Source organism: Saccopteryx leptura, chromosome 8, assembly GCF_036850995.1.
Source record: "Saccopteryx leptura isolate mSacLep1 chromosome 8, mSacLep1_pri_phased_curated, whole genome shotgun sequence".
NCBI lineage: Eukaryota > Metazoa > Chordata > Mammalia > Chiroptera > Emballonuridae > Saccopteryx > Saccopteryx leptura.
Window position 1 is genome coordinate 82,597,581 of NC_089510.1, and position 12,363 is coordinate 82,609,943.

General features: G+C 39.1%; 1 protein-coding gene and 1 non-coding gene across 2 annotated transcripts in view; both read left to right on the top strand.

Moving 5' to 3' along the window:
- The window catches only part of SPATA16 (spermatogenesis associated 16), a 287,397-nt gene that overhangs the window by 136,798 nt on the left and 138,236 nt on the right, over positions 1 to 12,363 (top strand). The gene's annotated exons all lie outside the window — the stretch shown is intronic.
- On the top strand, positions 4,511 to 4,586 carry TRNAA-GGC (transfer RNA alanine (anticodon GGC)). The gene has a single exon. It is a non-coding gene; the product is annotated as a tRNA-Ala (tRNA).

Here is a 12,363-nt window from a genome sequence, read left to right on the forward strand (position 1 = left end):
TATCTAATGATATGATTTTAACAGCTCTGTGCGTTATCTCTGAAGCCAGGCCGGCAGAGTCCAGGCTGCAGACCCATGGGGGAGAATAAAGAACAGGGAGGAATTAAGGGCCCCAGAAACTTAGAGTTCTAGCTCCCTTCAAATTTGTCTATAGCATAACTAATATTTTTCTAAAGAGCTAAAATAAACTAAGTAAATAATGTGTTTATAAATGTAATAAAGTCGTCATTGACAAACTCATTATTTTATTAATTGACCTAGATTTCACAGAAGGCTGGGAGCCACAGTGTCATATTTGAAACTTGGATCAAACCCTCTCTTTCAATTCTCTATGAATGCTGGAGTCTAATCCTTCACAGATAAAAACTAAGCTTCCTTCTACCAGCAAGTGGATTCCTTCCCATGTCAATTTTCTGCTAGGTCATGTGGGGGCACATTTTAATCTAAAACCAGCAGTCCACTCTTAAGAAAAGATGATATTTTGTAGGGTGCAATGGCTTTAGATAATTTATGATCTGTAGCAAATCTGATCTGCCCTACCTTTCATTTTGAAATTTTCCTTAATATCATGTAATATTGTGAAAAATAGATTAAATAAAATATGCAGCCTAAAATTTTTTTATCTTATCCTTTCTTAAAGTAACGTACTAAATGATACACTGGATTTAGAGGTACTTTATATTACATGTGGCTTTCAGGATAAAAAAAAGCAGGTAGGTAAGGTGCCACCACGTTACATCAGTTTGTTGCTCCACTGACCATTTTCTCCCTTACAGCTCAGCCTGAGTTTAGCCTGTCTCTCTCTTGCTTGATCCCTGAAAATGTCTTTCTTTTTTCTATTTCACCATTTTTGCCACCTGCCACTTTCATTCTCCTTCTCTGCCCTTGCCTCTTTTTTTGTTTCATGCCTCCTACCTCTTTTTCAAAAATTTATCTCTTCCTTTTGAGCATCCCTTTTCTTCTGGTTATTAATAAGAAATTCTCATTGCCTCTCATTTGGTCAATAAGCCCTGACCCTCTACAGTGATTGCCACTGATTTAACTGGTCAGTGATTCCGTTAGTCTTTGTTTTATTTTATTTTTGAAACTCCAATATTGAGACTACCCAGGATATTTAAATTTTCTGGAAATGTACTCTCCAGATGAATGTACAATGGAAACCTCAAACAATAAATTCCTTGAAAAACTGATTATTTTAGAACTGTATACTTAGCCATGTATAAACATTAGAATCTAGGCTCTATATGAGTATGTAAGCATCAAGATATCCCAGAGTTGTTTGTTTATGTTTTCTGCTTGTTTGTTTTTGCCAAACAGTATTTTCTATTCAAGTAAATCAAAACTCAATACTTTAAGATATCTTAATTTATCACCACCTTCTCTGACAAGCCAGATAGGGAAAGTTGGTAGAGGTGGGAAGAAGTGAGCTTCTGAGAATGATGTGGGGGTTTGGTTTTGATGTTATTTTTCTTGCAAAAGTTGACCCCAGGAAATCAAAAGTAATGCATATATAAATCTCAACTTGCCAAAATAAAAGAGTGATTTAAAAATGAATTGAAGTGTTTGTTCAGAAATCTGCTAACATAAAACGGTGGTGTTGATGTAGGTAAGCAATCAGTTAGGAGGAACACTGCAACAGTGAACAGCAAGAAACTGTGTCAGCTTTTTTGTTATCATGGATCACTATGATTTTAAATGAGATTATTATTTATCTCGCAAGGGAGGAGAATATAATCCCAATATAATCCCTCTTCTGATCTGAAGAGATGGTAGAGTTGGGAGTTTATTTTAACTTAATTCTGATTCAAGTAGAAGTGTAAAATCCATTCACTCACCATACAAATTACTAAAAATATGTTACAGATTTTTTTGGTTAAAATAAGTTTTCACTTATGCCTACAAACAGAATAAATGAAGACTGTAGCCTAATTTTTATTGTTACTCTGGCCATCTGCCTGAAGAGTTTTCTTTATCTTTCTTGGAGACAGTGTGCCATTGCCAGAACTGCTTCAGTGTGGGCTGGCGTTAGTCAGTCGGATGTAACATATGGCTGAATGTTGGAAAGGGGACGTGATTATTCTGATATTAAGTTATGTTCCCTTTCCCAGATATGAAAAAAAGCTGTATAAACCTTAAGCATTGTAAAAATGTTGCATCCTGGTGCATGATTTCTAAAACAGACATTAATAAAGACAGATTTAGTCGTCTCACATGGCTTAGGGTAAATATCTGACTGGAAGACTACATACAGCTCATCCATTGTTATGTATGTAGGTGTAGTGTTTGTGATTTTAAGAGGGAAAAGGTAAGGTTAAAATATTCTAAAACCATCTCATGTCTTAAAGATTTAAAATTGCAGACTTATAAATGTCTAATTTTATAACAAAAATATTAATCTTAAGATTGTGATATTAAATGGCTTAAAAGTAATTCTGTTGACTTAAGAAAAGTTGAACCTTTTGGATATGATCCAAATTATAAGTAAATTATTGCAAAGGTACATAATTTTACATAAATGTAGAAAAAAATTAACTCAGATTGTTGAAAAAAACATCCAAAAATTGGTCAGAGAGAAACAAACATCAGTTGACTGTGTAAACACATCTATCTTGCTGATGTTTACCATGATAAATATTTTTGCATTTGCATCACTTATAAACATTTTGAAAATAGTTTAGAAATGAACAATTCTTGACTGTGTGCACTTTTACAAAGACTGACTTAGAAAACTTGTATATAAAAATTGATTTGCTTTGCTATAGAGCTAACCTTGCATCTTAAAAAAATAAGTGAGTGGAGCCATGAAGATTGCATAAAAGAGAACACAGAAAGGTCCTAGGATGTCACGTTTTAAGTGTGAAGAAGCAAAGATCTTCTTTTCCTTCCCTTCTTCTGTTCAATCAGATGTCCATCCAATTTCATATTTTCTACAATAATGGAATGTAGAAAATGTAAAAAATTTAGTCCAAAGGAGCTAAAGTTTAACTCTGAATGTTCTGTGCTGTTTTCTGATATTTAAGTGTTACCAAGTGAATTAGAGTTTAATCTGATAATGCTATAATTATGATAAATATATATAAAACTCCATTTTTTTGTAACAGAGACAAAGAAAGACAGAGAGAGGGACAGATGGGGAAAGACAGACAGGAAGGAAGAGAGATAAGAAACATCAAGTCTTTGTTGCAACACCTTAGTTGTTCATTGATTGCTTTCTTATATATGCCTTAATGGAGGGATGGAGGATATAGCAGAGTGAGTGGCCCCTTGCTCAAGCCAGCAACCATGGGGTCATGTCTATGATCCCATGCTCAGTCATCGACCCCCCCATTCAAGCTGGTGAGCCTGTGCTCAAGTTGGTGACCTTGGGGTTTCGAACCTGGGTCCTCCATGACTCAGTCCAACACTCTATCCACTGTGCCATCACCAGGTCAGGCAAAAGCTTCATGTTTTTAATCTGTAAATTGGAGTTAATAGTAGCATTTATGTGACAAAGGTTATGACGATAAATGAGACAATTTATACACTGTGCATTTAACACAGTACTTGGCACAACATAAACTCTCAGTAAAAAGATGAGCTATTATCATTTTTTGTTGTTGTTTTCAACAATTAAAACTCTTTGAAGATAGATGAAGCTACCTTAAGAATCAATGAGTTTCTCAAAATTGAACCAGAATATGTTGAACATTCATTTATATGAGGTATTGCACTACAAGATTATACCAGACTATTAGATCCTCTCTCACTTTGACAGTTAACATGTGTGTGTTTTTGGAAAGCATGTTAACATGGGGCAAGATTTTGGTTGATTTAAGGAGCCAAAGGGGCAAGATTCTGACTTAAAAAAAATTTTGTGTATGAATATATCATGAATTTTAGCACTCTGTTTCATTCTGCATGATATTGCAATTATTCCTGAAGGGAGTTAGATTGTGGAGTACCCTGGGGTGTGCAAGTGGAACTTCAAATAACAAAGAAAGACAAATGTTCAGGTAACCTCATCTTGATTCAAATTATTCTTTTTCCTCTTCTCATTTTTGCCAAAAATAGCAATACTATGACAAAAGATTAGACTGGAAATACTAACTGCACTCTGTCAGAAGCTCTGAAATTCTCTACCCTTAAAAAAGAAAAATAGTGGCATTGGTTCAATACACTATTATGCACATGAATTAATCTTGATGCTACTAATTGTAAAAATTATTTATAAGTCAAAAGTTCTATTTCTGCGTCTGTCTCCTCTTGGAATCATCTACACTAGAGAACTACAGGGTGTGGCAAAAGTAGTTTTATAGTTGTGAGTATGAAAACACAGTTTGTCTTGTATTATTATTATTTTTTGCCCCACCCTGTATAGTCAAGCCAGAAAGGCCAATGTTCTGCTTCCAATAGTACAAATGACTAGCTCTGTGTGACCTTGGGCAAATAAATTCCATAAGTTCTTTCAGTTTCAATTTCCTCAACCATAAAATGGACATAATAATGATATTTTAAAAAGTAGCATAAAGAGGCCCTGGCCAGTTGGCTCAGTGGTAGAGCGTCGGCCTGGCGTGCCTAAGTCCCGGGTTCGATTCCCGGCCAGGGCATGCAGGAGAGGCGCCCATCTGCTTCTCCACCCCTCCCCCTCTCCTTCCTCTCTGTCTCTCTCTTCCCCTCCCACAGCCGAGGCTCCATTGGAGCAAAAGATGGCCCAGGCGCTGGGGATGGCTCCTTGGCCTCTGCCCCAGGCACTGAAGTGGCTCTGGTCGGGATGGAGCAATGCGCCGGATGGGCAGATCATCTCCCCCTGGTGGGCATGCCGGGTGGATCCCGGTCGGGCGCATGCGGGAGTCTGTCTGACTGCCTCCCCATTTCCAGCTTCAGAAAAATACAAAAAAAAAAAAAAAAAAGTAGCATAAAGATTACATGAAATAATGAATAAACACACTAAACTCAGTGCCCAGCACATTATAAGCCCTCAATTAATCATTGATGCTGCTGTTGTTATTAACTAACTTTGAAGTTATAATCCTAATACATTAACTGAATTAATTCTGTTGAGTGAAACTTTCTATAAGCATTATATTCCAGCCTGACCAGGCGGTGGCACAGTGGATAGAGCATCAGACTGGGATATGGATGACCCAGGTTCAAGACTCCGAGGTCACCAGCTTGAGCATGGGCTCATCTGGTTTGAGCAAATCTCACCAGCTTGGACCCATGGTCACTGGCTCGAGCAAGAGGTTACTCGGTCTGCTGTAGCCCCACCATCAAAGCACATATGAGAAAGCAATCAATGAAAAACTAAGGTGTCGCAACAAAAAACTGATGATTGATGCTTTTCATCTCTCTCCATTCCTGTCTGTCTGTCCTTATCTGTCCCTCTCTCTGACTCACTCTCTGTCTCTGTTTAAAAAAAAAAGGTATTATATATCACCCTGGTTGGTTGGCTCAGGGGTAGAGCATTGGCCTGGTGTCTGGAAGTCCCAGATTTGATTCCCAACCCGGGCACACAGGAAAAGCACCCATCTGCTTCTCCATCCTTCCACCTCCTTTTTTTCTCTCTCTCTCTCTTCCCCTCCTGCAGCCAAGGCTTCATTGGAGCAAAGTTGGCCCGGGCACTGAGGATGACTCCATGGCCTCCACCTCAGGCACTAAAATGGCTCTGGTTACAACAGAGTAACACCCCAGATGGGCAGAGCATCACCCCCTGGTGGGCATGCCAGGTAGATCCTGGTCAGGTGCATGTGGGAGTCTGTGTTCTGCCTCCCTGCTTCTCACTTCAGAAAAATACAATAATAAATAAATATATAAACAAATATTATATTCCTAACTTACCTCAATTTTAGCAGCCATCATCTATGACCTTCTCGTTCTTACCAAATTTTATAGCAGATGTTTTTTCTGTGTTAGGTAGGCTTCCTTGTTGGTCACAACTCCACAAAGAAGTTATATTTTGCATACTGTAGGTTAGGAAATTTAAACCATAGTTTGAATGACTTGCCAAGAATCACACCACTGATAAATAGTAAAACTGGAAATTGAACTTAATTTTATTATTGAGACCCTGACTCATACCCAAAAGTATACACTTTTGATATATGTCCTAGAGCAAGGGAAACAAAGAAAAATAAACAGATGGGACTATGTTAAACTAAAAGGTTTTGCACAGCAAAGAAAATCATAAACAAAACAAAATGACAACTTACTGTATGGAAAAGCATATTCATCAATGATATATCTGATAAGGGGTTAAGATCCATGATTTATAAAATTTTCCCTTTGACTCCAAGGTTTTGACCCAGTAGTAATTAATGTTTATATAAGGTATGAGGTAGGAACTTATTGTCATGTTTTTTTCCTCAGTGGATAACCAGATATGACATCACTTTATTAAATTATTTTGCTATTAATCTTCACCTCTGAGAGTTTAAAATTCAAGGGGAACTTTGTCATAGGGAGACCTCTATACTTTTGTGAGATCTACTACCAGGAATTCTACAAGTTCCTTGTGCAGAACACAGGAGAAAAATACACAAGGTTCCAGCAGAAGAAAGGGGAAATTAACTACTTTGAAATATTCCAAAGAATTTATTATTCTTAAGGAAGCCTACCTTCAACAGAAACTATTTTACCAGGGCCAAACATACTTGGAGAAAAAAAAATACTATATTCCAGCTCATTCTAGCCTTCCACATGAGGAAAGGGAAAAACCAATCTTCAATTCCCTTTAGCCATTCCATTGCATATAAGAGGGGGAAAGAAGGAACTATCAACGCTGGTGAAGATCACAGTTCAGGGGCACAGGCTCACCTGACCTAAATTACAGATTGAGATAGAATCATAAGACTTTAGAATACTTCCTCTTCTCCCACACCTTACCACTACATTACATATACTCTGTTCACTGCAGTTTCTTCTACAAGAACACCTTGTTCATCTTTCAATAAAAAATCACAAGGCATACTAGAAGTAAAAAAAAAGGAAAAGAAAAAAAATACAGAGTTTGAAGAGACTAAACAAGTATCAGAACCAGAATCATATGGGACAGGAATGTTGAAATTATCAGAACAGGAATTTTTTTAAACTATAATTAATTTAGTAAGGAACTTAATATAAAAACAGTCACTATATAAGGATATATAGATAATGTAAGCAGAGAGATGAAAATTCTAAGGAATAATTTTTTAGAATGATAAAAATAAAAAACCCTGTGCTAGAAATGAAATATACTAGAAATGTGCTAGAAATGGGCTCATCAAAAGAATGGACATGGCTGACTCAAAAGCCCTGAGCTTGAGGATGTGACAATAGGAAATTCCAAAACTAAAAAGGAAAGAGAAAAGGACTAGAAACAAAATATATTATTCAAGAAATATAGGGTAACCACAAAAGTTATAACACACATGTCATGGAAATACTAGAAGGTGAAGAAAAGGAGAAACAGAAAAGAATAAAAATCATAACAATGCTTCTCTCAGAACACAGTAGAATTAAAACAGAATTTTTTAAAACAGAATTCCAAGATGGTGATGGAGTAGGCAAACATTCCAACTGCCACCTCCCAGGACCAAATTGGATTACAACTTAAGAACAATCATCTTGAAAAAAATAACTTTGGACTAAAGGAAGAGGAGTCTATAACCAAGGATCACAGAAGAAGCCACACCGAGACTGGTAGGAAGGGCAGAGATGTGGAAAGGGCTGCCCCACTCCCAAGAGTAAGTGGTGGCTGAGGGTCCAGAGGAACTTTCACTGTGGGAAGGGTCACCCTGAGAGGTATGGGTGCTCAGCCCCAGGCTTGGAGCCCAAGCCTAGAGCCCTAGAGCCTAGAAGAGGTGCCCACAGAGCATTTGTAGGTGAAAAGAGCCAGGGTATCTGTCTGTGAGAAAGAGACTAAGCTCGAGATATAGGCTGCATGTTAAAGGGCCAGCACAGAAAATCTTGTTCATAGCCACTTACCTGGGGTTCCAGTGGAGGGAGGGCTGAGAGGATGAGAGTTGCATGAGGAGAATGTAAAGTTGGAGGTGCAGGGAGAGACACTGTTGGGAACAGCCACCACAACCCCTGTGCTGAGTCATTCTCCAGTACTGCAGGTGCCATCTTTCTTGGGTGGAGCATTTCCCTCTGAGTGGCATCAGCTTGGGAAAAAGCAACTTCTCCACCCTTGGGAGACTCTTCTGCTCCAATCATGGATATTTGGTTCTTCTGAGAAGTCAGGAAGCAGGGGGCACATCAGTGACTCAGTTTTCTGGTGTGGAGGACAGAGCATTTCCCCACACACTCCCAAGTCTAAGACTGGTGCTTCCACCTCACTGGAGCCTCAGTAGAAACTGTCCAAATTGCAGGCAGACCACACCTCTGGGTCTCAGAGGCCACAACCACCAAACTCCTGGTGACCACATCCTACTGGGATCTGTGAAAAAAGTCTAGACAGACTGATACCTGGAGCACTGGAGCCACACCCACCACCCTTCCAAATCCTTGAATTGCCACAAGCTCTAGACTCTATCAGATGTTTTTTCACTGGCCAAGCCCAATAAACAGCCAGCAGACAGAGGCTGCAGCAGGTGGGACTCAGGGAACCTTAGCCTTATAAGTGGACCTCCCCTAGGCCCAATGTGGATAAAAGTCAACCAAGGTGTGCAGCTGGGTATTTCCATGTGCAGGTGGGCCCAGCAGAGGCAGCCACAAATTCTGCATTGCTTATAGCTCAAAGAAGGCTACTGAGGACCAGTCACGGGCAGTGTCTCCCACTGGTCTGCACCAGATTTTTAACAGGGAGGCCCAGGGTGGGCATATACAGTGGCCAGCTATGGATAGCATTGGTTCAGGACCTAACAACCCTTGACAGAGTGGTATCATAAGAAAGGACTGCTTGCACTTGGCCCAGCTGAGGTGAGTTCTGCTCTCTGTAATCAGCACCAACACAGTGGTTCATGTGTATTGGATAGAATGGAGCTTCATAGTCAGCCAATCTGGGTGCTGAATATCCTGCCCTGCTAGGCTAGATCTGACAGGGGAAGGGAGAGAGGCTTGAAGCATGGACATTTAAAGTGGGGGTCCCTGTGAACCTATTGTTGGGTCTGGTTGAGGGCTTAGCCACTTTCTGGCAGGACATGAGAGGACTCTCTCAGTCTTCCTTCCTGAGACCAGGGTCTCACCAGTTGTAAGAACTTCTGCAGAGGGTACTTTCAGCAACACTCAATCTGAACCTGCTGCTCACATTGTTGGGGAGAAATAAAATTTGAGTATCCAACTGTGGCTGAGAGATTAGGCTCTAGAATAGGGGTCACATTCCCCATATAGAGCTTCTGACCAAGAGACCCCTGAAGTAGAAAGTCCCACTAATGTATTTTCAATCTCAGCTGCCCTAATGCAATAAGCTAGGAACTTGTAGAGGGGTTGGTTGGGTGAAGCCAGTCTGAGCCCACACTACAGTCTTTCTACAGAAGACTATCAGAAAACCAAGCAATGGCAAGAGGAGGTGCAGCAACTAAAAAGTGGAGACAAATCTTACTGAGCTTGGGGCTTTTATGGAGCTGGTGTCATTTTTAGGCAAAAGGAACATGATTCTTATAGACAAGATGGCACCTCCCACACAACCCAGGCACAGAAAATGCTGACACAAACAGTGAAAAGAGAAGTAGCTGTAGACACATAGCCCAGAGTAGGTTACAAAAAATGGCTGATGCCAACACAAGAAGACCTAGAATCAACAAAACTGGAAGTAGGTGGCAGAGAGCACCAACACTAGACTCAGCTAAATGGAGAAGCAGCATGCCCAAAGCAGGAGCCTAACCAGCACCAGACACTGCAAAGAATAAACACACCCAACAGGATAAACATTGCACAGTATGTAAAGTACATGATCAAGGCTGACCCTTAGAACCTGCCAACCTGAAGGGATAACTGCCCCCATAAAGGGACCAACTGCATTTAATACTCACATATAACAGGAGGGAAAACAGTACCTTCAAGAAGCATTCCTAGAACAAAGAAAATAGAAGGCCAAGAGGTCAGTACCACTGAGTCTATCTTTCTCATAAAGAGACCACAAGAAGTTCAAAGTCAAACAGCACTACCTAATACACAGACAAAATAGGTAGACAAAGAAATATGACCCAAATGAATCAACAAGAGAAATCCCCAGAAAAAGAACTAAATGAAATGGAAGTAACCAAACTACCAGATGCAGAGTTTAAAATAATGATTTTTAGGTTGCTCAAGAATCTTAGAACAAAAATGGATGGTCATAATGAACACTTAAATAAAGAGTAGCAAGCATAAAAAAGGAAATTAAAATCATAAAAAAAGAACCAGTCAGAAATGACAAATACAATATCAGAAATGAAGACTGCACTAGGAGGAATCAATAGCAGGCTGGAAGAAGCATAGGATTGAATCAGTGATTTAAAAGACAAGATAGAAGCAGAGAAGCAGATTAGCAAAACAAAAAGAGGCTCAAAAAGACTGAGGAAACTCTAAGAAACCTCTGTGACAACATGAAGAGAAACAACTTTGCATCATAGGCGTTCCTGAAGGAGAAGAGAATGAACAAGGGATAGAGAACCTGTTTAAAGAAATCATAGCTGAAAATTTTTCTAAATTGATAAAGCAAAAGGTCACAGAAGTTCAAAAACCACAGAGTCCCATTAAAGAGGAACCCAAAGAGGCCTACACCAAGACACATCATAATTAAAATGCCAGGGTTAAGAGACAAAGAAAGAATACTAAAAGCTGCAAGAGAAAGGCAGTTAATTACCTACAGAGGAGCCCCCATAAGGATGACATCTGACTTCTCAACAGAAACACTGGAAGCCAGGAGTGATTGGCAAGAAATATTCAAACTGATGCAAAACAAGAACCTACAACAAAGACTACTTTAAAAAGACCAAAGGAAAAACAATGAAATCAAGAACAAAAAGGATTGTAGATTTAAAGAAGAAAATGGCAACAAATAAGTACAGTACATGTCAATAATAACCTGAAATGTAAATGGATTAACTGCTCCAATCAAAAGGCATAGGATAAGCCCTGGCTGGTATGCTCAGTTGCAGAGCATCAGCCTGGTATCTGGAAGTCCTGGGTTTGATTCCCAGCCAGGGCACACAGGAGAAGGGCTCATCTGCTTCTCCACTCTTCCCCCTCTCTTTTCTCTCTATTTCTCTCTTCCCCTCCCGCAGCCAAGTCTTCATTGAAGCAAAAATTGACCCAGGTGCTGAGGATGGCTCCATGGCCCCTGCCTCAAGTGCTGGAATGGCTCCAGTTGCAATGAAGCAATGCCCCAGATGGGCAGAGCATTGCCCCCTAGTGGGTATGCCAGGTGGATATTGGTCAGGTGCATGTGGGAATCTGTCTGTCTGCCTCTCCACTTCTCACTTTGGAAAAAAGAAAAAGAACATAGAATGGCTGTATGCTTAAGAAAACAGGTCCTATACATATGCTGTCTACAAGAGACACAATTCAGAAAAAAAAGACACATATAGACTGAAAGTGAAGGGATGGAAAAATGTATTTCACGCAAATGGAAATTGACAAAAGCTGGGGTAGCAATAGTTATATCTGACAAAATACACTTTAAAACAAAAGCTATAGTAAGGGATAAAGAAGGTCACTACATAATGATAAAGGGAGCAATTCAACAAGAGGATATAACCATGTAAATATCTATGCACCGATTATAGGAGCACCTAAGTATCAATATATAAAGCAGATTTTGCTGGATATAAAAGGCAAGATTGACAGCAATACTATAATAATAGAGAATTTTAATACCCCACTAACATCAATGGATAGATCTTTCATACAGAAAGTTAACAAAGAAACAGCAGACTTATTTGATATATTCAGAACTTTTCACCCCAAAACAGTGAATATACATTCTTTTCAAGTGCTCATAGTACATTCTCTAGAATAGACCACATGTTAGGACACAAAACGAGTCTCAGTAAATTAAGAAGATTGAAATCATATCAAGCCACTTCTCTGATCACAATGTCATGAAAATAGAAATTAACTACCATAGAAAACCTGAAAAACATTCAAACACTTGGAGGCTAAATAGCATGTTATTAAAAAACAAAAAAGGTAAACAATGACATAAAAAAAGAAACCAAATATTTCCTAGAAACAAAAATGAACATACAACAACTCAAAATCTATGGGACACAACAAAAGCAGTCTTAAGAGAGAAGTTCAGAGCATTATAGGTGTACCTTATGAAGCAAAAAAAAAAAAAAACTAAAAAAAACCCTCAAGAAAACAACTTAACCCTGCATCTAAAAGAACAGAAAGTTAACAACAGAGGAAGCAGAAGAAAGGAAATAACAATGACAGAGAGGCTAAAACAAAGCAATACTAAAGATCTATGAAACCAAGAGC